Consider the following 26995-nt stretch of genomic DNA (forward strand, 5'->3'; position numbering starts at 1 on the left):
TGGCATTTGTTTTTCATATTTACACGAGTAAGATGTAGCCACAAATTTACCTGTATCAAACACGGGACCTCTTTACCTTTCGCTTGTATTCAGCTTCGGGAGCATTCCTTTTCATCATCCAACAATAATGCTAAGATGGCAGCACTCCATTTGCTTTTGTTCCATCGCTGCGATGTCTTGATGGAAGCGCTCACCATGTTCGTCGCTGACGGCACCACAGTTTGGCGGGAAGAAATCCAGGTTGAGTGCAAGAAATGCATCTTCAATGACACGTTGCACCCCAGTTTTTCGTAAGAAGTAATGAATCTTCCACAAGCTGCCTATATTTTCTGACTTGAACATTTCCTAGAAAACCAGTCGAAACATTTCAGAAGGCTTTCCACGCTATCATTAAGGACACATTAGAACTGTTCGTCTTTGAAAAGTTGCCTTATTTGTGAAAATGCCTGCCTTAATCTTCTCTGTACGAAGTTTGAGAATTTCTCGTGCAAGTATGTGAATGCAGGACCGTTCACTTCGAAAGCCTTCACGAAATTTTCATGAGCCCCAGTTTGATGTGGAGTTGTGGAAGCAAAAAACTTATTTGGATCTACCAGAGGTTCAAATGCTACATTCTTCATTACAGGTGTTAATGATTTTCGTTGAGGCACTCCTCTTCTCGTAGTGCATATCCTTGGCACGACTATCCCACCAGCAGAGAAAGCAACAATACTTAATATAACCCTTTTGTAGTCCTAATAAAATGGAAATTACCTTTAAATCACCACATATCTTCCACTCATACTTCTGATAGTGATCCACCTAAGAGGATGTTCTCCATGCTTGCGTATGTTTTTTTTTTTTTTTTTTTTTTTTTGTGGACTGCATACGCAAGGGGTATTGAAGGCAGAATATTTGTGTAATAACACACCCTTAAGGCTAACCTTAGAAGAGTATAAATAGTCGACATTCTTCGGCAACGTGCCTCATGTTCATTGCTGCCATTAGACCATCAACATCCTTACAAACAGTGAGTTCACCTTCTGTTTGATAGAATTTATCATAGTCTTTATTTCGAGTACGAAATGTCACTTTCACAGAATGATCTAGAAGATTCTGTTGTAGCCACGAGGCCAAAAGCTCTGCCTTGTTCTTCGGCAGTTAGAGATCCTTGATGAGGTCATTCAGCTCACTTTCTGTGATAATATCACAGCCTTAAGGCTAACCTTAGAGGCATCTATAGATAGTCGCCATTCTTCAGGAATGTGCCTCATGTTCAGAAGGATAAAGGTTTGGACAAAATGGTGGATCCCTTCACGTATACGGCTGCTGTTTATATGGCAGTTATTAATAACTTTATTGCAGACAGTGATTGGTTACGTGATTGCCTGAGGCAATAATACCCACAACAGTGACAATGCTACGGGTTTAACATTAAATAACTAATACAAGAAAAATTACTTAAAACATATATTAGGACATAAAACGTATAATTACATATTTTACATATAAAATTAATATTAATTTTATATGTAAAATTAATTTGGATTTATTAACATGTGAAATGAAGAGACATGAAAAGCGATGAAAAGACGATGGCAGTCACTCGGTTGAAGACGAAAGCTGATCCCTGATGATGCGTCTTCTGTACGATTTGTCCTCTATGAACTTTTTGTAGTCCACATCTATCTCCTGGACGTTGTGGAGCATCTCCATGGGCAGGATTCTATCCCCTATTCTGAGCCTCCACGCCACAGACTGAAGAGAGGGGAGGGCTCTTAAGGGTTTTGGGGGGATCCTCCAATTGCACACCTGCCAAAAATTTGGCGTATTGACTTCACCCGCTATCATTTTAATTGACACGAGCAAGCGGAGGGCAAATATCAGTTTGGAGACTTTTCTGTAATTTAGAAGTTGGGTGATATCTGAAGTATGTATGAGTGGTGGCAGTTTATGCTTGAAGAGGACCCACCGAAGAAGCCAGTACTCATCAGATGCAATGGTTTTAGCGTGGTTTTCGTTGCCGACGCCCAGATTTCTGACCCGTAGGTGATGGCTGGCTGCAGAAACCGGTATATATATTGGAGCGTGTACTCAGGCTCTGTGACATGAAGGAGGTGTTGTTTGGCAAGCCATCTTGCTCTGCAGACCTTGTTGTGAATGTCTGCAACATGGTGTTTGAAACTGAGTTTAGGGTCGAATATAACGCCGAGATCTTTGTGCTTGATGACTGGGGTGATGGGGGTTCCGTGGATTTCCAGGTTTAGTTGCGTTGGGTTTGATTTGAGGGAAAATACCATTTGTGCAGATTTTTTTGGATTTATCTTAAGAGAAAACTGTGCCAAGTATGTAATCAGATTCTTAAGGCTGTTGATAATAGTTTCAGAAACAGAATCAGGTCGGGCGGTCCCGTTGATCCGATAGAGGAGCTTCAAGTCGTCTGCATAACTGATAAATTCCGTTTGCTGACACAGGAATGGGTGGATGGCAGCCGTAAAGAGGAGCCCTGAGAGAACTCCGCCCTGGGGTACACTTACACAAACTTTCCTTGTGAAAGATTTTTTATTCACAGTCAAGTAAAGGACCCTGGTCGTAAGTAGCGACTTCAAGAATTCCAGTATATTGCCTTTTATCTGGTATCCATCCTCACAAAGTTGCAGGAGGGGCTGGATGTCTATGCTGTCGAATGCAGACTGGATATCCAGATAAACAATTGCCATCTCAGCCCTATCTTGTAGTGCCCCCAGAATGGTGTTGGTGGTTTGCAGTAGGTTGGTAATAGTGGACCTGCGTTTCAAGGTATAGTGAATGTATGGCGATTCACACGGCAGAACCTGGTTGGTTAGGATGGGAAGAAGGCACTTCCCCATGACTTTGAGGAGACATGAGGCTTTCATTATTGGCCTGAATTGTGAAATTGATGTCGCTCCTTGTGTTTAGGGGATTGGTCGGGCAATATATTGATTCCAGGCTGTTGGGAAACTTTGCGTTGTGAGGATTCCATTGAAGATACCTAGGAGTGCATCAATGATGAAAACACTAACGCTCTTAATCAGTTCATCAGGGTGTATGGAAAAATGGTCGGGTGGTTCAGGAATAGGTAGTACTTTATCGTGAGACACGGGACGAATTGCAGACGGTATATTTGGGTACATCACTGTCCACTTTTTCTTCATTGTCATCCATGTTCTAATAGGAGGCACCATACAGAAGTAACAATCTACGACGTGATTTGTTGGCTTCCTCCATATCATGGGCATGCGAAAGGCATAAAATGCCCCTTTCGATTCACCCGCGCATTTAGTTTTGATGAACAGGTAGCGGAACATGTGTGTGGAGCCCAGTTCTTGTTCTAGTGGCCTACTTTACATCCTAAGTACAAGAAGTAGACCTTTTTTATGGCTCTAGTTAAGGGGCGCTTTCTTCAAGCTAACGTGACTTCTCCACATACGTAACAGAAGTCATCCAGACTATTCACGCAATTACGGGGTATATTAATCTTACACGACACAAATACTGCGCAAAAAATAGGAATCGCACAGAGAACAATCGTAAACTGAGAACAAATCACCCAGTACCTAGCCGTATTCGAGGATAACTGCAACAGAGTTGAAGACGCATTTGAGGCGACAACAACTCATCACGTGATTCAGCGAGAGGCGACAGCTGCCGATCATGTGATAAGCGCGTGTTGGTACTGAAAATGCGGTGTTGCCGCAGTTGATAATGCAGAGTACCTCACTAATATGAGACCCAACTCGAAAACAAGAGCCAATCGACAAATTTTAATGTGATTTTTGTGTTCAGCAGCATAACATTAGTGAAGATTGGGTATTTTCGTTTTCGTAACATTTTACCTGTAACAAGGCAGTCGTGAAACCTGAAACTCAAAAAACAGACACTGACACCCTTAGTATGTACAGTACTCTGGCACACTGATTACTCACAACTCAGTAATTGGTATGATTCATGTAGTAGAAACGACGCCATTTATGTCGGTACGTATGTTTCACACCATTAAAAGCCCGCTTTACACAGTCATATTTTTATGACACAAATTTGAACATGAAAAAAGTTGTCGTTTTACACGGTTTTGTAATTTATAATTAAATTCCTCCGAAATAAAGACTGTTAAGACACGTTTATTAAGAACTTCTTTCCTTTTTTACTGTTTTCAGCTGAAGAACACGTTCCTACATTTTTTCGGCACAATTTTGAAACACCCAACTGGAATTCACTCGTGAAAATCATTGAACAGCTGAATGCAGGATGTTTCCGAAATATCATTTGTAATCTACCGTGAAGTAGTTCTACGTTGTTCCGTAGACGTGAAACAAGATGGCTGCCTCCAATTATAAAACTCCTCTTTAGAAATTGGTACAACTCGATCGAAGAAACAGAATTTACGATACACTGATCACAGAATATTCCGACGCGGCAATTTTTCTTATTTCAACCTGCCGTCCTGAAGCAAGTTAGAAGCAGGTGATCTGTTGAAAGAATTAGAAAATTGGCTCCCTTAGTTATACTTAGAACTTCTTATTACCTCGTTACAGTCAAAAGTTAAGATTAAGAATTCGTTTCGAGCAGAGTTCAGCTGCACTCAACTGAACTTGAAGGATGTAACAAACACAGGTGAACAAAAGTTAAGACAAAAAAGGGCATTTAGATGGTTGCTGTTGTTGCAGGATATTAGGCGCATCGCCAACTTAGGCCATACTGCGCCGTGTATAATGTCTGCAAATTGCGTGTTCTCCGGTTGATTTGCTGTTTTCTGAACGAGAAACCAGATTTACAGGAGAAAAAAACTATGCAACCCCCGCCTCAGACCGAGTAACTCAGCCACGTTGTGAAAAAGCCCCATAAAAATTTCTCGCGTCACTGACGGGATTCGAACTCAGTCTTTTCCACCAAGTGTAGGAAGGACGGTGATTATACCAACTGTGCTACCCACGAGGGCTTAGATAGGTGCAAACTAGGAAGAGTTTGCAGTGCACGACAATATATTGTCGTGTACAACAGAAAATTACATTCGCATCGAAAACGAACTCATACTTTTAAGAATGTCTATTTAAAATTCATTTAAACATTTTAGGAGTTCAAAATAGGGTCGGGATTCGATTCATAACATAATTTTATGGAAGAGCTTTAATTTTTTTGTGACGATGTATGATGGCCAAAATTCCTTAAAGTGGTGTGAGTGGCGTAACGTGATACAGATGACTTTACAATGATTATTAGCTTCATTTTAGTGTTGAAGTCTATACCACAAAGCTTTTTATACGTTTTTTTAAACAAAACTCTACATTGTGACACACCGATTCCTAATGATATATGGGAAGTCCCACGACACTGTTCAAAAAAGTTATTTGACACTTTAAATAATCATGTTGCCCGAAGAAAGATGGACGTTGTTCTTTCAGTACCAAAAGCACAATCTAGGTAAGAACCAGAAGACAAGAAATGGAGATAGCAAAACAGCATCCTAACAACAGTGAATCCGTTTGCAGAGCAGCGCAGCAATTGCATTGACAACGAAAGCAAGTATTAAGTCTGCTGTAATGGAGAAGTTCTAAGAAGTTGACAAGTCATCAAAAGTCCAAGCAGCCCTTAGAGCACAGGTAAACTCATGGTTGCTATTAAGCTAGTTTCAGACAGGAATAAGGAACACTTATGTGCTTGTAAAACCTGCAATGTTAAAAAAAAAAGTAAAGAGAATTAACACAGTTAAGGATTTCACTTTATAATAATTATGCAACGCATAAGTTGGCCAAACAAAACCAGGGGACAGCCTGGAGGAATACTGCAGGCAGCGATTAAGGCAATTGAAGAGTTCCCATATGAAGCATCTATCGTTAGAGAGAGATGGCATTTCGGACAGGTTTTCATGGATCACGTGCTGCGGAAAGCATCGAAGATGTACCTCTACAGGGCTTGGCGCATTGAAGAACGGCTCCCTGAGACAGAATTTTCCCTCAAACCCTAACTTCAGAATTCTTCGCACGAATACGCGACTCGGGGGAAGTGTTTGGCGTGCATTCTTCGGAGAGATGAATGCTCACTTTCACCTCCGCAGAGAGGATAATACTGGAAACAGACATATGTGTTCCAGATATTGAAACTCCCTTCCAAAAGCATCTTCTGCCTCTCAATGGGACACCACGAAATTTTTCATGCTATCTTTAAAAAAAATAAAAAACGGTCCAAAATATCTGCAACAATGCAAATGTTTTATTTAGAGCTTTATTCACAATAAATATTCAAACGTATAATCAGGCGAAAAACAAATATGTTTTTAATTTTTTTTAAACCACATCTGCGTTGTTGGATTCGAAGATTTCTTCAGTCCGATGCTGGAGATGCATTACCTATTTTCACAGTGTAATCTTGCTTCTTGACTACCCTTTAGAAAGTAAGGCCGAGTGCATTTAAATATGGCGATCTTAGAGCCCATTCCACAGACCCCTTTCTACCAATCCATCTTCTCACCGTCATATAGTTCATGACGAATTGTGAGTGTACGGTAACGTGCATCCTCTTGTATGAAACATTCTGGCTCACCTCCAAGTTATCTCCCACCATAACTTTAACATTCGTATCCCAAGCTTACGCTATACTATTAATCTTAGGTATTATACCATCTCTTAGGATTAGCATACAAGACGGCCACAGTAGCCGAGTGGTCAGGGTAAGGGTGCATAAGTACACTTGCCTTGAGTGACCGGGGTTTAAGCCCGTGATCGCTAAACACGGTGCTGTTTCTTGTATTGTCTGTCTTGTGAACTCCTCTGACCGTGTGATCGTCTCGGAGTATAAACAGAAAATTTATTAATAAAATAGTACTTTTCATAACATTCATACGATGTAAATGCACTCTGTTTAACGAGGTAACACTTAAATCCAGAGCCAATGAAGGGTGGCATGTTTTTCGTGTGTTGAGAAGAAGAAAGAGAAACCTGATTTCAAACCCAAAAAACATAAGGAATAGGCAGCCTCTTATTAAAGATTTTCGGTTATAGAAAACAACCGGAAGTTAAGTTTAACGAAATAAAATTAAGTCAAGCAAAAACTACTACTTTGTGGAACACGCAACCAGGTTTTCTTATCTGTTTGCTATGTAAGTTTAAATAAAGTTAACAAAGGATAAAAACGAATTTCTACATCAGTGCGTATTAAATCTTCACTTCCCTCAGGGCATTTACATCTTTATGTTTGCGCATATCCACTTAGTTCCGGTGGTTGTCGGCAATCTGTGTTAATGAATTGTAAATAATCACTCGGCGAATTTCAAAGAAAACCACACCTAAATATCTGGGGAAAAAGAAAGAACATTAATTTGCAACAATGAATTACTTATTTTAATTAAAAGACCGTACGAAGTTAAGGTAAAGTCTGCTGGAAGAGAAATGAAAATCAAAGCTATTTAAAAGGACATCAAAGAGTCTTTGCTGTAAAGCAAATTTCAAAACTTGAAAATAAAAATATTCTCCGGAAAGGTGCTTATGAAACTGTAAGATAAAATAATTTTTACGCTGTTTTTAATATATATAGCCAATCAACGGTAAAAGGCGAGTGAAGACAATGAAATTAAAATAAAATGCCATTACCTGTAATGGCATTTTATTTTAATCAGAAGAATCACGAGACAAAAATTAGTTTAATAACCAGCAGGAAATGTATTCTTTATTTGACACAAATACATTACCTTCGCATCCTATTTCAAGTTATATATCCTATTTTTCTTTTGGATTACATACCCTTAGATTGCCCTCCGTTGCCGAATGGAATGGTCAGGAGCGAGAATGCAGTAGCACACGCTCTCTGAGTAGACCGGGGTTCAAGCCCCTGACTGCTAAATACGATCGATCTGCCAACTCACATTGGACCAGCGTGGCAGATTATGGTCCATTTCCCTCAACATGAATCCTTGAGGAGGCTTCCATCCTGCATTGGATGGAAGACATTCATCAGTCCAGGAAAGACGTCCAAGCCATGGGAAACAACTCCAAAAAGTGACAGCATCTCAGCCGGACTTCACAGTTGGGACGACATGCTTAATTCGTTTTGAGAACATCTGCCAGATCGAAACAGAGGCCACCAGATCTATAACAAATTTCCAACGTTGCAGGAACCAATTACGGTGGGTTGCGCACCACACAAGAACACATTGTATTTCGTGCTGTGATGTTTTATTTTCTAGTATCACCATGACATTTCAAACTGCTGATTACGTCATCCATTTTTGACATCGGGTGTTGCAGATTTGCTGAAATGGCAGGAACAGATTGATTGCTAATATGGCATCCTATGATGACTTCCCCGGTAGAAGTAGGTAACTGAACGTCTCGACCCATTTACGATATTTCGTTGATCTGCTTACTTCCACCGTTAACGTAGTTACTTTTCCACCTGTTCCCGTGAATAGCGAGTATGATTCTTTTTTTCATAATCTCGGGAGATATCCGAATAAGTTTATTAAGTTATGTAGTAAATATATATATATATAAATGTATCTTACTAATTACAATTGGTAAAATAATTGCAATAAAAAATTTGCAATTATTTTTTGCACATTTTGTGCAAATAATAATACAGAGCTTAGTAACCAGGCATATCAGATGTGACTTTATTGAGGTTTATAAGGCTCAGAGAAGGATTAGTAAAATGAAAGAGGATTTTTCCCTGTTATAAAGAATTCCAGAACTAGTGATCTAAATTCAAATAACATGGGAAGAGGTTTATATTAGATTACAGTATAGGAAGTTTTGTTTTAGTCAGAGTCGTTGATTGCTGGAACAAGTTGGGCCTACCAAGTAGTTGAGGCTTAGTTTGAATAAATTCAAAAGCAATTTGGATGTTTACCTATGTGAGGAAAGGAGCAAATAATTTTTATTATTATTTATTTATTTTATTTTTTGCCAGTGCAGCAAAACTCACTCACAGACAGAAAAATGCAAATAGATGCAAAGAAAGCTGACGTGGGTTGATTATGTGTTGCTTCGTTGAGTATAAAGATTGCACAGGCTGTTCGACTGCAGTAATCTGAACGCAGAGTGGGGAAAATGCGTGATCTATCAGACTTTCAAAAAGATCTTGTAGTGGTGCACGTTTATCAGGAGCCACGATTCACAGAAAAGAAAGATATAAGTGGTTTCTCAAAAGCATCCAGTTCAAAGGCGTTAAATGTGACAAAAAAAAAAAAGAATACTTCAAGAACCAAGCCATCGTACCCTGAGGAAGTGAAAAATAGGACATCCGGTGGGCTGCAAATAATATGAATTCCACAAAGCCAAAAACTGCCATATTTCAACCAGTATCATGCGCAGAGCATTGAAAAAAAATGGGTATTGGCAGTTGTCTGTCTATTTGGAACCCACTTGTTTCAGAGAAAAACAGAAAAATCCAGTTGCAGTAGTGCCAAGAACGTCGTGATTGGACAGCGGAACAATGGAAGAAAGTCACGTGATCAGACGAATCACGATGCACTGTTTTGTACTGATGGTAGGCAGAGTGTGGCTAGAACCTCAAGAAATGATGGACCCTGCTTGTCTTGTAAAGACAACCCAAGCATCTGGAGGTAGTATCTTGGCATGAAGGATATTTTGTTGGCACGGACTGGGTCCGCTGATACCAATGGAAGGTTGAATGTTATCCAGGGAGCACCTGAATTTTAAATCAAATCTACTGCACACTGCAATGTTACACTTTTATATCGAAGGTGATGGTCACTTTATGGATGACAATGAAACAGTGCATCGTGCAAGAATGGTTCGGAGATGTCAAATCACGGATTTCCACCATCTTCCCTTGTGCTCACATTCACTTGATCTCAATCCCATTGAGAATATGTGGGATATGCTGGAGAGACCTATTCGGCAAAGAAGTCCTCTTCCTTAAACACAGAAGAAATGTTAAATCCTTGAATACTAATTTTTACTTGAATTTTAATAACAATAGAAATATATGAAATGTTAAAAAACGTATTATATATTTCTGTTGTTATTAAAATTCAAGTAGAAATTAGTAAATGCATTAGAAAAGCATCGACAGTATACGAGAAATGTCTAATTTTATTAAATAAACACTTGACAAATGCTTTGCATTTCACGCACTGTTGATTATAAAGTATTACAAAAAGTGGAGTGAACATTTCGTTGAAAGGTATGCAGCGAAGTGGAAACAATTTTTTCGATATATTATTAGTTAATCAATTACAGTATTTACTTTTCGCTTCTATTAATCACAGAAACATAAATTCGATGAATTGTCAGAGGGTGGGGGAGCTAAAGCGCCTGAAATGTAATGCATTGCGTACATTAACTAATTTGTTCATATCCTCCACATTGATTTAATCATCTGATGATTACTTTTTCCATTTATAGGAAATTAAATTTATAATTTAATGGTGTGGAAAGAATCCTCTTCGCTTTCTCAAGTCTGAAATTCTTGTGGGTTAGTGGTAGTGTTACTCTATTTACAGGTACAGGGATTTTCCGGTGGCAAATTTGCCAGAAAGACGGGGGTATCGATAGTCCCCGCTATCGTTTTTAATATTATCCTTAGTCTTATTAAGTAGACTTTATACCGGAGTAGGTTGAAGTTGAGGCTGTCTATCAGTTGTGAGGTATGTAGTTGTTTAAGGAACCTATGTTTGTAGGAAATTCATTTCATTATTCAGTATTCATCGGAGAAGCTCCTTTTGATGTTGAATGGGGAGCTGTCAATACCCATATTTCCTCCATATAATTCAATAGGGTGCACTGTGCAATACACATTCTTTTATATGGTCTTCAGATCTTTTTCCGCTGTGTTATTTCGCCTCTCATCTCATTCCCAATGTTTCTACGTGTAGGGATTGGATATGCTTATTAAAAGTTTACTTTGTTTTGAAGTCTGTGTAGGTCGTATTTTTTGTGAAAACACTATGCAGGCGGATTTATTTGGATTAACTGGTTAGTAGTGTAACAAGTTAGTTAAATGTCCGCAGGGGTTACATTTCAGGAAGGTTAACAATAAATAATAATAATAATAATAATAAAAAAACTCGACTTTTATGAGCGAACCGAGAACATTTCGTTTCTGCGCATCCGCCACATTGCCAGTTCATTCTTCCAATCAGCGCATGGTAACGAAAATAAATATCCTGTGTTTCCTATCCATATAGCCTATACTTTTATCTATATGGATAGGAAGCACACGATATTGTAAGCTATACAGATAGCCTATGTGATAATATGGAAGAGAGAGAGAGAGAAAATAATAATTGCAGTATTTCTATATGTGCGATTTTAATAGAACTTAGAATTGCTCGACAATTCCTTCTAAAAGGCCCAAAAAATATAAAATTTAATGAAAATCCATCCGCTAGGAGCCCAATTAACGGTTTTTGTATATTCGTCAATTCAATACATTGCAAAATATTGTCCTTCACGGCCATCAGGCCAGGGGGTTAACAGTGATAATACAACAGGTAAGATATAATGTATTTTGATAGAGAGATATTTATTATAATATTAGTAGGAAATAAGTAACATTCGCACCCACATACCAGTACAATTTTTGTCATCTTGCAAAAAAAAAAAAGTGTACAATATTATTATAATATACAAATTATATTATAATATATTTTTTATATAATATATAAAAGAAAAACAAAATTAGTTTGAAATTTAATCACCATGGGGATACGCGATTTATTCACTGCAATAAAAAAATTAGTTTTCGCATTTGTCATATAAAAAAAGAAAAGAAAAGAAATAATTGCCGGATTTTAAAATGTTGCCTACAGACAAAGCACTTGTAAAGTATTACTGCAGTCCTCAGATCGTATCAAAGAGAGAAGAATGTCTCAAGGCCTCATTGTCTCAAGAAGTGGTAGACAACAAAAGATAGAGAGAGGAAATCCTCAATAAACTTTCTAAAAATTTAGAAAGCCACGTTCCACCAACTGCGCTTTTACTTGCCTAATAGCGATCACCACAGACATGTCTTCAAGATACCAATCGGCGCTTGCAACTGTGACACCGGTTGACCACGCTTGGGATCCCATCAGGACTCAGTGTGTTTGTCCAGCTCTGCCCATGGGTTCTGCATCCCGACTACATCACACCGCTCCAACTCTGGACTATTATATTAAGTGTACAAAGTCACAATTACTCTACAAGAACTTATTGTATAGTAATGTGTAAATAATACGATAATATTTCAATTCTAATTATGCGTTTATTTAATTAACAGATGTATTTGAAAACCGCTGGCAACACCATGCCGTGATTAATTGCGTACACCTTATATTAAATAAAGATTCAATTATGACCTTTATAGCCAACCGAGATGGCATTCTGCGACCGACTTTGATCATCACAACATCGCAGACGAGCCGATCCCCAAATCCAGCTTACGTTCGGGTAAAATAAAATGTCTGCTCCGCATACTGCAGATATAACAATAACAAAATAACAATAAAATAAAATAACAATACTTTTGAATACAGTCGACTTCAGAAAAACATTCATTACCAAATTAAATCATCACGAGGCAGTACCTTTAAGCCTTATTGACGTACGCCAGGTTAGGTAGAATTTCTTCGTATATATTTTAATTAAATATACGAACAAATTGAATATACACACACGCGCACACTCACATACAAACCATATTGTGTACACGTATATAGTTTAGAACAATGAAAATTCTGCACATTATGCGCGTGTGTTCAGATTACGAGTATGTTCTAAAGGTCAATTTTCTTATTCTGTTTCTCAAGTTATTTTAAGACGAAACAAATATATATAATAATAATAATAATCATAACTCGTAGATTCTAGTTGTAGATGGCGCTGCAGCCGCGTGCACCTACATATTAGCTTCATCATTTGCATTAATCCTCTATTTCGCCGTAGGATAAGCTCGACCAGCCCAGTGGGAGTAATGAGGAACACTCTTGAAAAGAGGGATTCGGTGTGGAGAGAGAGAGAGAGAGAGATGTAAGTGGCTATTTAAGTGAGTCAAGCTTTCTGCAATTAACCTGACAATCTCACAGAATCCAATCCAACCGCAGGGACTTTGCTGAGGTCTTTTACAAAATAGCGAACTTCAACAAAATAACGGTTATAATAACGACAGCCGAATTCATTAATAAGAAAGGAATTCAAAGTTCAGAACGCAAATTTTCACGTGTAAATCTTGCAACAGAACATCGTGAAGAAATTTATTGAATTTTAATAAATTTCACTGAAGAGCAAGTAGTTAGAATTTATGGTTTCTTATCTTTAATATCGCTGCACGGTTTTTTTATCTTTAATATCGTAATAAAACTTTTGTTTCCAACATTCCGTTTTGTTTCGAATTTTATATTTAATCGCGAGGTATATCGTAAATAAACTTGATAACCCAGACACTTCTATCAATAACCACTCCGGCAGCGCAAATAACGCCTCTATTTCACTGCGTTTCTTATTATGACTATTTATCGCGCTAGATGGCGCTCGCGCATCAGCCGGAAAGGTTTAGCTTCACCGATTCTGGAGCAGTGCGTCCATTCAGTGTGTAGTTCACGTTAATCGCAGTGCCGGGGGTCAGGCGAATCTTGGAAATGAGAACGTTCGGGGGACTGTAAAGCACAGTTTACGGCAGTACTTTTTTCGCTAAGTGGGGTCGAAGGGATCCGATGTTTTCTTGCCACTGGACTTAGTCGCTGTAACCTCGCCAGATGCGCTGAGTTTTCACTCGCAATTCCTGACCGCCTTCGTCCTCGGGATCGCAGCCTAAAATCCCGGGAATGTACACCGTGAAATTTCGAATAGTGACCGGAAGTGGAACTGCAGTAGCCCGCCGTATTGTTTGTGAAATATGCATCTGGAATTAGTGTTTTCTCCAAATCTGCTCGAAGTCGCATTTTACAGTCAACTCTCTCCTCTTATCACCCGGGAATTAGGGATGAAATGCAGGGGACCCTGACAGCAATTTCCTCTCAGGGTCCTCGGCAGATCGTCCTACCGTGGATCATTGAGAAGTGAACCACATGTAAGTATTTCCTTCCTCTTTTTCGCTATCACTACCGAATACAACCGACAGAAAAGAATCACTCGATTCTTTTCTCTCGATTGTGTGAGACGTCAACTGGCTAATTTCTCGCTTATTCCGAGGGTAAATTACACTCTGTTTGACCACGTATCTACTTCTGGTCAGTGGGTTCATTTTAAGGCAAAACCTGAACCTTGGGGGTGTGGAGGAGTCTACAATGTAGCCGATTAGCTCACTAAGGGCAGTTGAAGTACACCAAATAACGCAGCTAAGATAACTTAGAGTCATTTCCTATATGATACTTTTACACAACGGTAGAAATATGATTTTCTACATTGAAACGATTCTAGGCAGAATATGTAGCGATATAAAGGGCCATGAACTTTTTTGCGTGTAGCATTTCCAAGTGAAAGTTTTCTTTTATAGATTTAAAATCATGGGGGTAACTCTTAAAATAGTAAGCCTCCTACAATCTCAATCTCTTCTGTGTTTTGGAAAGAACAGACTAATTTATTTTCCGTCTTATTCAAACAAATAAGACGGAAAACATTGGACAGTCTCGTCTCCTTGACCAATCTTACAGAGCAAAAACCACCTAAAAGACAAAAGGCCTCAACTAATTACAAAATATAAGAAAACAGCTTGCTGTAAAGCGATACATTTATATATAAAACACATAGTTGTCGCTGTAGGTTGATTACAGTTGATATTTTAAAGAGAAACATCTGATTTTTCCAGTAATATCATAAAAATTACACGAAGAGTTGTTTTTGATTCTCTCGTCAAGCCGAGTACTTTTCAACCAGTTTGCCAAACCCATTTGAAATAAAGTCTTGACCCTGAAGAAGGCAAACTTCACTTACTCGAAACGTAAAACCATCTGTAGTAGAACAACAGATTATATGAACTAATTGGGGACTGACAAGTTTGATCATTTCAGAAACAAAATTTTAAAATTAACTCCTTACGGTACCATTAACCTTTATTCAAAAGCATAAACAGAAGATTGCAGTACGTCGGTCTCGCTTTACGTCAACTCACTTAAAACATAGTATGCTTAAAGACTTTGGAGAGAAACGATCGAAATATAAGCGGAATATATACACTGAATGCATTATTGTAAGCCAAATTCTCACGAGGGCGAAAATTTTGCATTTTATGAAAAGTTTCACGCAGTCAGAATTCTACACATCAACTTTCCCAAGCCAAAAATAAATTATACGACAGAAACTGCAAATACAACTTATTGTATTTGAAAAACCATTTACTTCACCAGTCTTGGAAAAGAATAAGACTGCAAAATCTTAATTTAATTAAATTGGTGTCAAATAAGCAGATACAGTTTTTGAATCGGAATCGGGGTAAATTTCGTAACCTTTAGATAGCGGTAGGCAAGTGGTCTTCACAGCAAACTAGCTCGAGTTCGAGTTAAATGCAACAGCCGATGGAGACAGTTTTAACCGCAATTCTACGGGCTGTCCGTAATCCATATCGCGTTCATTTTTCGGAATAACCAGAATTCCGGACACGTCAAAAACATGTTCGGCTAAGTATCTGTTTTACACATCACCACAGCCATGACATCCGTGTGACATGTGACCTGTGACCGCCTCATCGCACGGTCCATTTCCTGGCTGAAAGATCAGATTTCTATCACCTGACGATATATCGGAGTCTGTGCATAGACAGAGTTCGCCCAAGCTGATAACGTTACACGGGCTTCCTTTTATCTGCGAAAGGAGGGTGTTATTTCTGGTGAACTGGACACCCGAGAGGTCATTTTTCCTCAGATTTTTTTTTTTTATTCATTTCTTTCTTTTTAACGGAGCCTCGGAAATCGTCCATTACTCAACTGCGAAAGGCACGATTTGCTAACTTGCACAAAGAGGCGGCATGAAAGAGGAGAAAAAATACGACTCCCCTTCTTCCAACCCAGCAGTCTTAAGTTTCTATATTCTCCACTTAATATGCAAATTAGATGATATTTTGTACGAAGTTCGAAGATGTGAATCAAAACGCATTGCTGGCTGAAGTGGACCATGAGGTCGCATGGTCCACTTCAGCCAGCAATGGACGATGAGGTCACATGATAAAAGATTCAGACAAAGCCTGGACGTTGTCTTGCAAGGGACGAGCCATTTGAAGATGTTTATCTTCCTGCGGAGATGCTTGTATTGGATTTCGTGGAGAGCATTAAAGTGTGAGAATATTAGTTATCGGCTTTCCATTCATCCTAAGAAGTTCTGCTGTTTTCTGACGCGCACTTTCGCTTGCATTAATATTAAGGCGGAAACCCCCTAATAGATTTGTTTCTGAGACAGCTTCGTAATCATTAGTAAGTGAATGAGCTATAAAACGACAGGAAATCTTTCTCGTTTTGGCCTTAATGTGGCGTCTTCCTATATTTTCATGGACTTTCTTTCATGAAACTGTAAATTAATTTCTGGTAATTTATATTTTCTACTGTAAGGAGCTCCAAGACGGTTAAACAAGAATATTCTGATTAAGACAATCTTTTATGAATTTTTACGTAAGAATGTACAAGAAAATGTACGCAAGAAACAAATAAAATTAAAGTTGCTTTTGAGAAACATCTTGATCAAGTATTCGTTAATCAAGATGCCAGAATAGAAGCTTATGAGCAGAGTGAATTCGTGTTCGGTTGTTTTTCAGTACGCGCTGAGAAATGAACATCAGTACAGTATTTGGATCGAACTGCAAACAAATCAGTTATAAAGAACAGGTGCAGCTTCAAGTGGCAGTGACATTGTTCCAAAATGACAGATTCGGTGTTTGAGTATGTATTTGTTAGTTTGTGTATTTATATTCGGTTTGCAGGATGAAAAATCCGAGGCTTCAGGGCATAATTCTGCTCCTCCTCCATATGAAAAGCGATTTACAAGATTCATATCATACCAAGGAAAGATTCTACTTCAGTCTAGCGACAGAACGCAGTCTCCCCCTAAATGTATGATATGGCTAAAATTATAGCCGAAATGAAATGCTGGTCCAATGCTTTGACCATGAGGCAAAGTAAGTATTAATTGAATGAAGGTAAAAAGAGATTTTGTTCCGTCAAAAAGTCGAAGTTCATCAGTCAGCTCAGAACCATTTCTGAATTCTATGCAGTCAAATGAGATGATACATGAATAATTTTAATAAAATTTTTAACAAAATATTTTCTAAATGATTTGGATTTAAAGATGTCATTGTATACTGGATATACAGAATGGTATTAATTTTTTTTTTAAGTAAAAAAAATCGGAATTTGCCAAATACGTTGTTCTAGTGTTGTAGTTCCCATGGAATGCTATGAATAGGACAAAGGAGTGTTCTTCAGGCTCTTATCTGCGCATAACTGCCATGCTAGAATAATCTTAGAAGACAGAAAACATTGCCTGGCTCTCCTTCTCTCTTATTATTACGTCCTTTTGTCTGGTGTGCATTTCTTATTCATGCCATCCTTCCATCGATTATACTCTTCTGTAAACTCGCTCCCTCAAGATGTAGGTTATTTTAGGCGGGAGTGTGCTCGGGAGATTGTTTGCGTTTCCTTGAGGTCCACAAGAAGAAAAGAAAGAACAAAAACGCAGCTGACAAAATCTTCTTGGAAGTGGAGACGATGTCAGAATTATGCCTCAACCAGGGTGGAGCACGAGCAGCGTACGCTCAGAATAACACGACCAAGGATATTAAAACCTTGGGTTTTTTAAATAATCATTTCGACTTCGGACAAGATAATGAACGGAAAATGCCTTTAGTTCAAACTTTCTCAAATTAAATTATTCCTGGTTGAAGTCAAAAGGTTCTAAGTAGTCTAAATAAGTTGTCGATCCGCTTACAGTCTAATGATATTAATTTACAACTTTGGCACAATAAGATGTAAATTCAGAGTGCTTCAGATTGGTTTGAAGCCTTTCCAAATTTATATCAAGGTAGTTGTTAGCAACGTCCAAGGGTGGCGCACAAACATTTAACTGCTATAAACAATTATATTATAGTCAACTTAAAATCGGACCATAGTAACACGAGAGCGGTAAAAGACCTAGAAGTACATTGCTTGGATGGTATTGTAACGAACCCCGAGAAGATTTCTTGGTGGACCAAAATTGCTTTTATTATATACAGAATTATTAGAAAATAATACACAATTAAAAAATATATATATGTAAGCAAGTGATATCTGAATTCCGTGAATAACCCTGAAAATGTCCAACTTCTTCTCACTTCCCATAAGGTATCTCAGACAATGGGTGCTAGAGCTTGACGAATACGATTTTTCGCTCGCCTGCCAGCTAATCTAAACGAGTTTAAGTACACACAACTTTTAATAAAAGCTCATAAATCTCTACTTGGGGCAGATCAAGCAACAATTAGGGAACATGATTTTAAACCAACACGATCAATCCATTGTCCGGATAGCTTTTAATTTAGAAAACTGGTTAGAGACCGCTTAATGAGAGGTGGAGTCTCACTTCGTTGAAAAAGCAACTTGGCCATACTTGAAATCATTATCAAAGAGAGGGCTTATTTCAACATGCCAGTTGCTTGTTTTTTTTTTTTTTTTTTTTTTTAAGGAAGAAACCTGTGTCGTAAGCCTTTTCTCAGACTACACATAATACGTTCACGTCAAAACAACTGAAGGGATTTTTTTATTTTTTTTTATTTTATCAACCTACAACCTTTTTAATGTGACGGTTCACTTAACCAAATCTGTGAGAAGCAACCTCTTCGCTAAACTCGATGCTTGGATTTCATACAGAGCATCGGGAAATTACAAGTTTATAAAATCATAAAGATGACTATAAACTTATGGTTGGATACTGTTTCAAAGCGGTAGATCGAAAAGACAAGAGTGTCTGCCGTGGTAGCTGGGTACATCACGTCTACCACTCGTGTGAAGAAGTCTGGATTCGATTCCCATCAATAACTGGACGAATTGGTGGCCATACTGTGATAACCCAAAACGAACTAAGCCTATTTATTTAGAAGTTCACCCAAACTTATGTTTAAATATTTAATGCGCTGGCATATTAACGTGTGCCCATCATCATAAGAAAAAAAACAGTCCCTGGGTTCACATAAGTTGGCTATCACTAAGTTATTATTACAATTAGGCTCAAGAAATCTTAAGTATATGGGTTTCACGCGTTCTTTAGTGGACATATGTTGAAATTATAAACGAAATACAACGAACCTATCTAAAAGTATTCTGTCATAATTTTCTGTGTGCTAATTAAGCATTTTTACTCATCCTAGCCGAAAACAACTCAGGAATGTTTATAATCGGGCAAAGAATTGTTATCAAATTTTTAGTGAAACGGTAAAAATGGTGGAGAAACATTAGAGATGTTACGGAAAATGTATGGTGATGAAACCATGAGTTAGTCACGTGTATACGAATGGCACAAACGGTTCAGAGAGGGACTGGAAGATATCCAGACGACAAGAAGACCGCCAACTTCAACGGCAGACGAGAGAATGTTGAAAATATTCGAGAGATCGTGCGCTAGGACCGTCGGATGAGCACTCGACTAATCGCAGAACAGTTACACATTGACAAAGAAGCAGCAAGAACAATTTTGACAGAGCGGTTGGGCACGAGAAAGGTGCGCGCGCGAATGGTTCGCAATGAGAGAGTTTGTAACGAAAAAGAAAATCACAACATTGGAGTACCTGCCTTATTTTTCAGATTAGGCAGCGTGCGACTTTATGTTCCCGAAAATTAAAATCCACCTGAAAGGAAAACGATTTGAGAACTTAGCAGACATTCAGAAGAACACAACGCAACAATTAAAAGTGGTGTCTTCCAAGGACTTTATTGCTGTTTTAGATCCTGGAAATCGCGAATGGAGCGCTACATAGGCGCGGCTGGAGAGTACTTTGAAGTGAATAAACATTGAAATTGTTGTATTTAAATATTAAATTATTTAAAAAATAGTTCTCGTTTCTTTTTAGCCGCACCTTGTATCTGATAGATGCTATGTCCAGAGCGAAAACGAATTATATTCAGCTATGATACACTCCAGTAACATTGCAAGAAGAACTGAGCATGCTGGGAATTTTAGAAAACAAATGGTCGTTATAAGTCACGCTATTTTCTCATATTTTAGTACTCCTCAGAGTGAAACAGCAGGACCCGGAATCCGTCAGATCAGGCAACGTTTTTTCAGTCCTCCGGTGTTCGACCGTTGGCTGCGATACCCCATCCGTGACAAGGTACGAGTGGTGGTTCTCTGGTTACCACTGTTGTACTGGGTTGTTATTTGATTGACTTGTAGCCTTTCTGCTATCCTGCACAAGTCATTGACGGGATTCATCACTAACGAATCCCTTCAATGAAGCGAGAAACCTTCATTGACTATTTCACAACGTAGCTCAGTTAGTGGTCTCAGGCGAGAAACGCATGATTTTTGACCCCGAAAATAGCAAACAGACCGAAGAACACATACATTTATAGACTTAATATACTGCCGCCTCACAACCTTAGTTGTTTTGGGGCGTAACACACACACACACACACCCAACCTAAGTCAGTGTACTTGCTTTTTTGTTGTTTGAAATTTAATAAAACCATAACATTTATATAAAACCGTTACGTTTATAGAGTATAACCCAAAATGAAATAAAAGATAAAATACAAAGTCCGAATAACCACAATCAAATTTCTACTGCTGCCTTAATACTGGTAAGTGTATTAGTGATACTAAAGCAACTCGCCTACAAGACGTAAGCGCCTGGCCAGTAGGTACCTTAGTCAAGCCCTACAGAGACAGATGGGCCAGACCACTGGTTAAAAATGATTCAAGGAATCGGGCTCAATAGCAATCAAAAAAACTACCCCCAGCTGGGGATGCAGAACATCACATCCACCTGTTTGTACAAAACGTGAGGAGCATCTCAAATAAGCTCCACACCCTACAAACGATGATGATGTACGAGGATCTGGATTTCATTTGCCTAATCGAAACCTGGTTGGGAAATGGAAAACAGTTAGATCGGCTAACTGCGGCAGCAAACTGCAAATGTGTGGGAACCGGAAGAACAGATAGGCGAGGAGGGGGAGTTATAATTTGCTATCAAAATAAATACCAGCCTATAAGAGAACGAAAAACCAATTCAAATAATTTTGAAGGTATTTGCGTTACCTTTTCAAAAGAGCACGTGAAAATACAGTTATGCATCATATACCTCCCACCTGAGCACACAAAGGAGACAAGAAACGAACTCTATGCTTGGCTTGCTACAAATCTAAAGCCATCAGTCGACACAATAATAGCGGGAGATTTTAATCTGCCTCTTCCGAAACACAGGGAGGCCAAGAAAGAGCTGGATGCGACATTGGGTGCATTGCACTTAACGCAGCTTCCGACACCAGTGACAAGGGGAATGCAGCAACTTGACCTGTTGTATCATAGTTCCTTAGACATAAGGCTAGCGCAAAACTGCATAAAATTTAAGTCGGACCACAATCCCATTGAAATAGAAGCAGCACTGAAGATACACAAATACATGCAGGGTAACCACACGAACTGGGAAAAGCAAAGGAAGTATCTTTTCTCCGTGAAGTATATTAACGCAGAGGTCATTCTCAGTCACCTGACTAGTTACAACTGGAATGACCTGCAAGAAAAGCCAGTAGACGAAGCTTTAGAAATGATCGCTAAAAAGCTATACCAAACAGCATTGGAAGGAGCAGCAAAAGAAATCAAAATATCTGAGAGAACAAAAGAATGGTTTAACCCACAACTGAAAGCAAGTTTCCTCAGGAAGCAAAAACTATATAGAAAATGGCAAAGAACGGGTCATCCTGCCGATCACATTCGTTATAAGAAAGAAAGAGCACATTTCATCAAAGCAAAACGACAGGCACACTGCAGTGTTGTTCATAATAAACTAAAAAGAGCAAAAAGAATTACTAGCAATAGAAATAGCACAGAGAATATGACCGAATGCATTTTCAAGGAATGGGCTAATAACACTTTTAGTAACCTGCATGGACTGAATCAAATTGAGAACACTGATAATGGTAACAAAAGTTTTGAATTCCTGAAAGATTTAAACAAGCGAAACTATTCGGCAATAGAGGAACCAACAAGACCTCCTTTGAGTGAAATACAAATCACCAAAGAGAGCGTAATGAAAGCAATCAACGATCTGCCCAATAAGGCCACTGTTGGACCAGACAAATTTCCAATGTTCATCCTTAAGATAAGTAGCCCATTTATAATAGATCTATTACTGCACATCTATCAGGAAATCATTAGGTCAGGAGCTTTCCCGCAAGCCTGGAAAAATTACATTGTAACCCCAATACCAAAGATTAAACACCCAAAATTGGCTAAGGATTACAGACCAATTTCTGTTAGTTGCACCCTACAGAAGGTATTCGAAAAAGCACTTCTTCCCACCATCAATCAACACTGCTTCAGCCATAGACCACCACATTTGCACTCAGTCATTTCGGGGAGATCAACAATAACAAACTTACTGGAAACCCTTTTTCGCGTGCAGAAAGCACTAAATGAGAAAAAGCAAATTGATATTATTTTTTTGGATATCTCCGCAGCCTACGACAACGTCTCAATTCCAGCGCTCATTGCGATTTTAAAGAATTATTTTAATATAAGAGGAAATTTGTTAACTATAATAACCAGCCTGCTAGAACATAGAAAACTTATTGTTAAGCACCAAAAGCTACAATCTTGCTTTACCATCTCGCAAGGAGTGCCACAAGGGGGAGTTCTTTCGGCTACTCTCTTCGCGGCCGCCCTGGAGCCGTTTCTTGCACGGTACTACAATTTTATAACATACGCTGACGATGTAAAATTCTTCATCACTTCCAAAGACCATGAATCAGCAGAAGGTATTTGTCAGATGGCAAATAGCACAATCCGAGAATTTGAGAGCTACCTGGATTGCATCGGGCTCCGTATTAATGCACAGAAGTCTGCCCAAATGACCATAACTTACAAGCAGAATAAAAATGACATCTCGATCTCTGTGAACGGGTCTAGTGTGGAAAAAGTGCACTCTCACCTGGACCTGGGTCTTAAGTGGGATGACAGACTCACCTTTGCTCAACACTTCGCCCATATGAAGACAAAAATATTCGCCGCTTTATGGGCTACTAGACAGGAACTGGTAGGAATTAGGGATCCTCAGCTAGCGACCAAGTACATTTTAATGTGTGTCCTGCCAATTGCAATGTATGCCTCGCAAATCTGGTCTTCAGCTCCAGATTCACATTATAAGTCCGTCCTTGGGATCGAGTACTGGTTCTTGCGATGGCTTAACAGAGTTGCTGGCCACCCTTTTACTATCTCAAGGGCCATTCTCTACTCAAACCTTAACATCACACCCTGGATGCAGCGGACAATTAACAGGAACATACACACTCTCGCACAAATGCTCACAGGCAGAGTGGATGCTCCAGTCCTGGATAATATGCTAGTTAAACCGCGTGCCACTGCTAGACGTTGCGGAGAAGTAAATAATCCACTGCGTTCAGTCCTGAACAATCTTAGTAGCCTGCAAAGATTCTTCCCATCAAATGCAGCGAAAATATTTAACTCACTACACATAGATGCCGAAAAACTGTGTGAGGATGCAACATACCGGAAAGAGATCTTCCAGAATTCTTACAGACTTACCGAAATATGAATCGACTGCAAAGTACCAAAGAATTGTGAATAAAAGTGAAACTTTCTGCTTTAAGAACAATAATAAATTGTTGACTGTAAAAATATACCTTCTGTAACAGTTATGTAAATATGTAAGTTATAGATGGTATTATTACTGAATTGTAAATATATGAGTTGTAGAATGTATGTACAGAATGATTAATGTGTAAATACTGTATATATTAAACATAAAATGTGTATAAAATGTATTTCGGGACGAGACTACGTGTTCAGTATATGTAACCCACTGCACGTAGTATCTCGTACCCTGATATGTACTTAGCACCCTCCTGGCACTTTGCCGTCCCGGGGTGGTTTCCTTATGGAAATAAACAGATAATAATAATAATAATAATAATAATAATAAAGCATATCCTCCAAAACAAGCGTTAAGGTTACTATAAATGACCAGTTGGTTCACAAATGAGTAGGTTTATGCATGTTGGTGCTTACGAACCACCCACATGCGAACTAGTGTAGGAAGATACCGAGTTGTAAGAGCCAACTGCATAGAAGAAAGTTGGTTCTCTGTGGTGTGAAGAAATACGAGATGGTGGATGATTTTCATCACCAAGTGTAACAACAACATTTACTAGAAGCCTGAAGTTTTCAAAATCGTGTCAGAACTCATTCAACACGATATTAATGTAGAATTCATAACTTTAGAAGGCGATCAACGACAGTCAGTAATTTCTCAGTAATTTCTAGAGGAAGTTCCAGCAATGATACATACTTTATAACATCCTAAGGGTCTCTGTTGTGAAGGCGTCACTTTGCAACCATCGCAGGCAACACGTTTTAAATTATTTAGATTTAATGATCGATATCCATTTTTGCGTTGGAAAGCTTCAAGTCTGACTGGCTTTGAATATAGCTGGACGTTATGAAAGCGACTTTGGATGATTAATTGGTCATCATACGTGGGACTGGAAATAGTTCTCTGTGACATATGTGGCTGCTTTTGCAGAGCTTATATCACACTTGAGGGATCAATCTATATTCATAGCCTTTGAAAAACGCGTGGTTCGGAAGTGTCCTAAAGCTATGTGGGCTACAGCATCCTTTGAGAAGTTTGTGCGACAGAGTAACCTCTGGTAAAACTGCTGATGCTCCCACATAATTCAAGGTTGGTTCTGCCGGCGCCTTTTAACCCAGTTTCGTAAGATGAGACGACAAATTATGGGTTGATAGTTCCACTGTACTGGTACGTATCTCCATTAGATATGCAATATCATCTATACCGAGAATGTGTTATCAGTTTTCAACTCCATGCTCATATGTTGGTTGGCATGCCTTCGGCTCCTGTTACCCTTTTCTATCCTTTGATGGACAGCTGTGGTTCATCAGCTTTCGCACAAAGACTGCGGATGATGATATACAGAAAGCTCTCGTTACAATAAGCTATGATGAATCGGATGTAGCCATCTGAGGGCACTCTTTCCTTTGATTTATATAAATCCTATTTGTATGGGATATAAGCAAAAAAAAAACACACTAGACTGTTCATAACTGGAAAAAAATCTGTGACGCAGTCAGACGAATCAAAATTCTGCCGAAATTTCAATGATGCTAGGCACAGAGTCCACAGGAGAAACAGACTTTGTGCAAGGCTTTGTAGAAGCTGGTAGCAGGTGGGCCAGTGATACTTTTGGGATGTTTACAGACGGGATCCCCATATTTGAAATGCCAGCTAGGATGAATCCTGCTCGCTGTACAAATATTCTGGATGATCAGGTTGTGCCATTTACTAATGCCACAATCTGATCATCCAGATCAGGTTGTGCCATTAGTGGAAAGACCTGGGTTCAAATCGCAGTAAATGATGCGAGGAACTTATGGGATTCTTTTTGCTCAGTGGTTGAGTTAATCGGTCTCAGGCAAGGATACCAAGGTATTTGTGTCCAGGGAACTCTGGTGTTTCCTCCATAAAAGCAGTTAAACCACCAGAGAACACACCTAATTTACAGGCGTATTACACATAGGCAGATATTACCTTGATAGATCTGCTTGAGATACTTTAAATGTATATTTTGTTTTAGATTTCTATTTTATTCTTAAAATCTCAGAATCTACACGTTGGTGTAAGCCTGCAGAATAGGCAAAATACATGCAGTCGCATGCAAGTGTATTTTAATTCCTAGTATTGGTATTCTATTTTTTTTTCTTACTTTCCACAATTGCATTTTGCTTTTTTCTCACTTGCTCTGAGAAAGCTCTTCTAGGCTCGCTTTTTTAAATCTCTATACAATCTTTGTTCCACCAGAATTTTGGGTGCATTGAGTTATTTGTTCTGCTCCTTGGACGAAAAGCATCTCTCTCTGACATGTTTCAAATTTTGGATATATTTGTGCATGATTTGGACAACATCAAAGGTTGCTAGGCAATCCTCCACAGTTTCGCTGAAGAAATGATCCATTATTTGGTTTTTCTGAGCCTTCGGAATCCTTCCAAAGCGATATATTCATATAGGATTAAGTCTTTGGATGTATTTCTTTTCTCTGTCCAATTCTGCAGTCCTGGTGCAGGGTGGATGATGTCGGTCTTTGCTATGACCATACCGATTCGTAGATTTTTAGTCTTGGTGGATCGAAATTGAGGCATTCAATTTTTTTTCTTGCTTTTGTAACTGAGATACATTTAATAGAGCTCTCACCCGAGAATGGTTCATTTGGAGTGCAGAAAAAATGTACCTTAACTTCGACCAATTTATGATCAATCATGACTTACACCAGCGATAATGAAACTTTTGCAATCCATATGCCAAAAACAAGCCGAAATAAAAATATCTAGATTTTTACTGTCCTAGATGACTTTTCGGTGATCGGGTTCCTTGTCGGTAATGGGTTTCTGTCTCTTTTGAGATCTGTCCTTGATTCTTTGGTTTTTCACTTATCACTCCAGCCATGTTCAAGAAATCCCACTCAGATATTAACTTCTCTGGAAGAGTTCAGTCATCAGACCTAAAACCTCATACTGGCTTTTGGACTCCTACTTCTAAATGTTTCTGAATCAAAAAGGGTGGGGGGTTGGCGAATGGAGGGGGTTAGTTAAACGAATTCTTTGGTTAGACACATTATCGCAATCATCTTTAGATATTTTCTGAAATCATTTAAGAATACTTTTGTTCATTTTTCAGAAATGATTTTAGCAGTCAACGGGCCGAGTGAGGGTTATGATCAAACAGTAATACTTGATTTTAGGCTTTTCATTTCAGTGAATCAAAATAACCATTTTATTATTGAATCAAAACAAAAGTCCTGTTTATAAATTACTCAAAATTTGTCCTAATGACAGGGTGCTGCTGCACG

The 26995-nt window shown here is 38.7% G+C and overlaps 1 protein-coding gene across 2 annotated transcripts in view; it reads left to right on the forward strand.

The window, feature by feature from the left end:
• Positions 1-26995, forward strand: part of LOC150085964 (uncharacterized) — a 169500-nt gene that overhangs the window by 37680 nt on the left and 104825 nt on the right. Inside the window, exon 1 of one of the 2 annotated variants that reach the window (XM_090374306.1) lies at positions 13532-14004. The exons of the other annotated variant lie outside the window; for it this stretch is intronic. The gene's annotated coding sequence lies outside the window, so the exon portion shown is untranslated. Of the gene's footprint in view, positions 1-13531; positions 14005-26995 lie in introns of those variants that run through there. 2 annotated transcript variants of the gene reach the window in all.

This window comes from Mastigoproctus giganteus, chromosome 5 (genome assembly GCF_048544385.1).
Source record: "Mastigoproctus giganteus isolate SK-2022 chromosome 5, ASM4854438v1, whole genome shotgun sequence".
NCBI lineage: Eukaryota > Metazoa > Arthropoda > Arachnida > Uropygi > Thelyphonidae > Mastigoproctus > Mastigoproctus giganteus.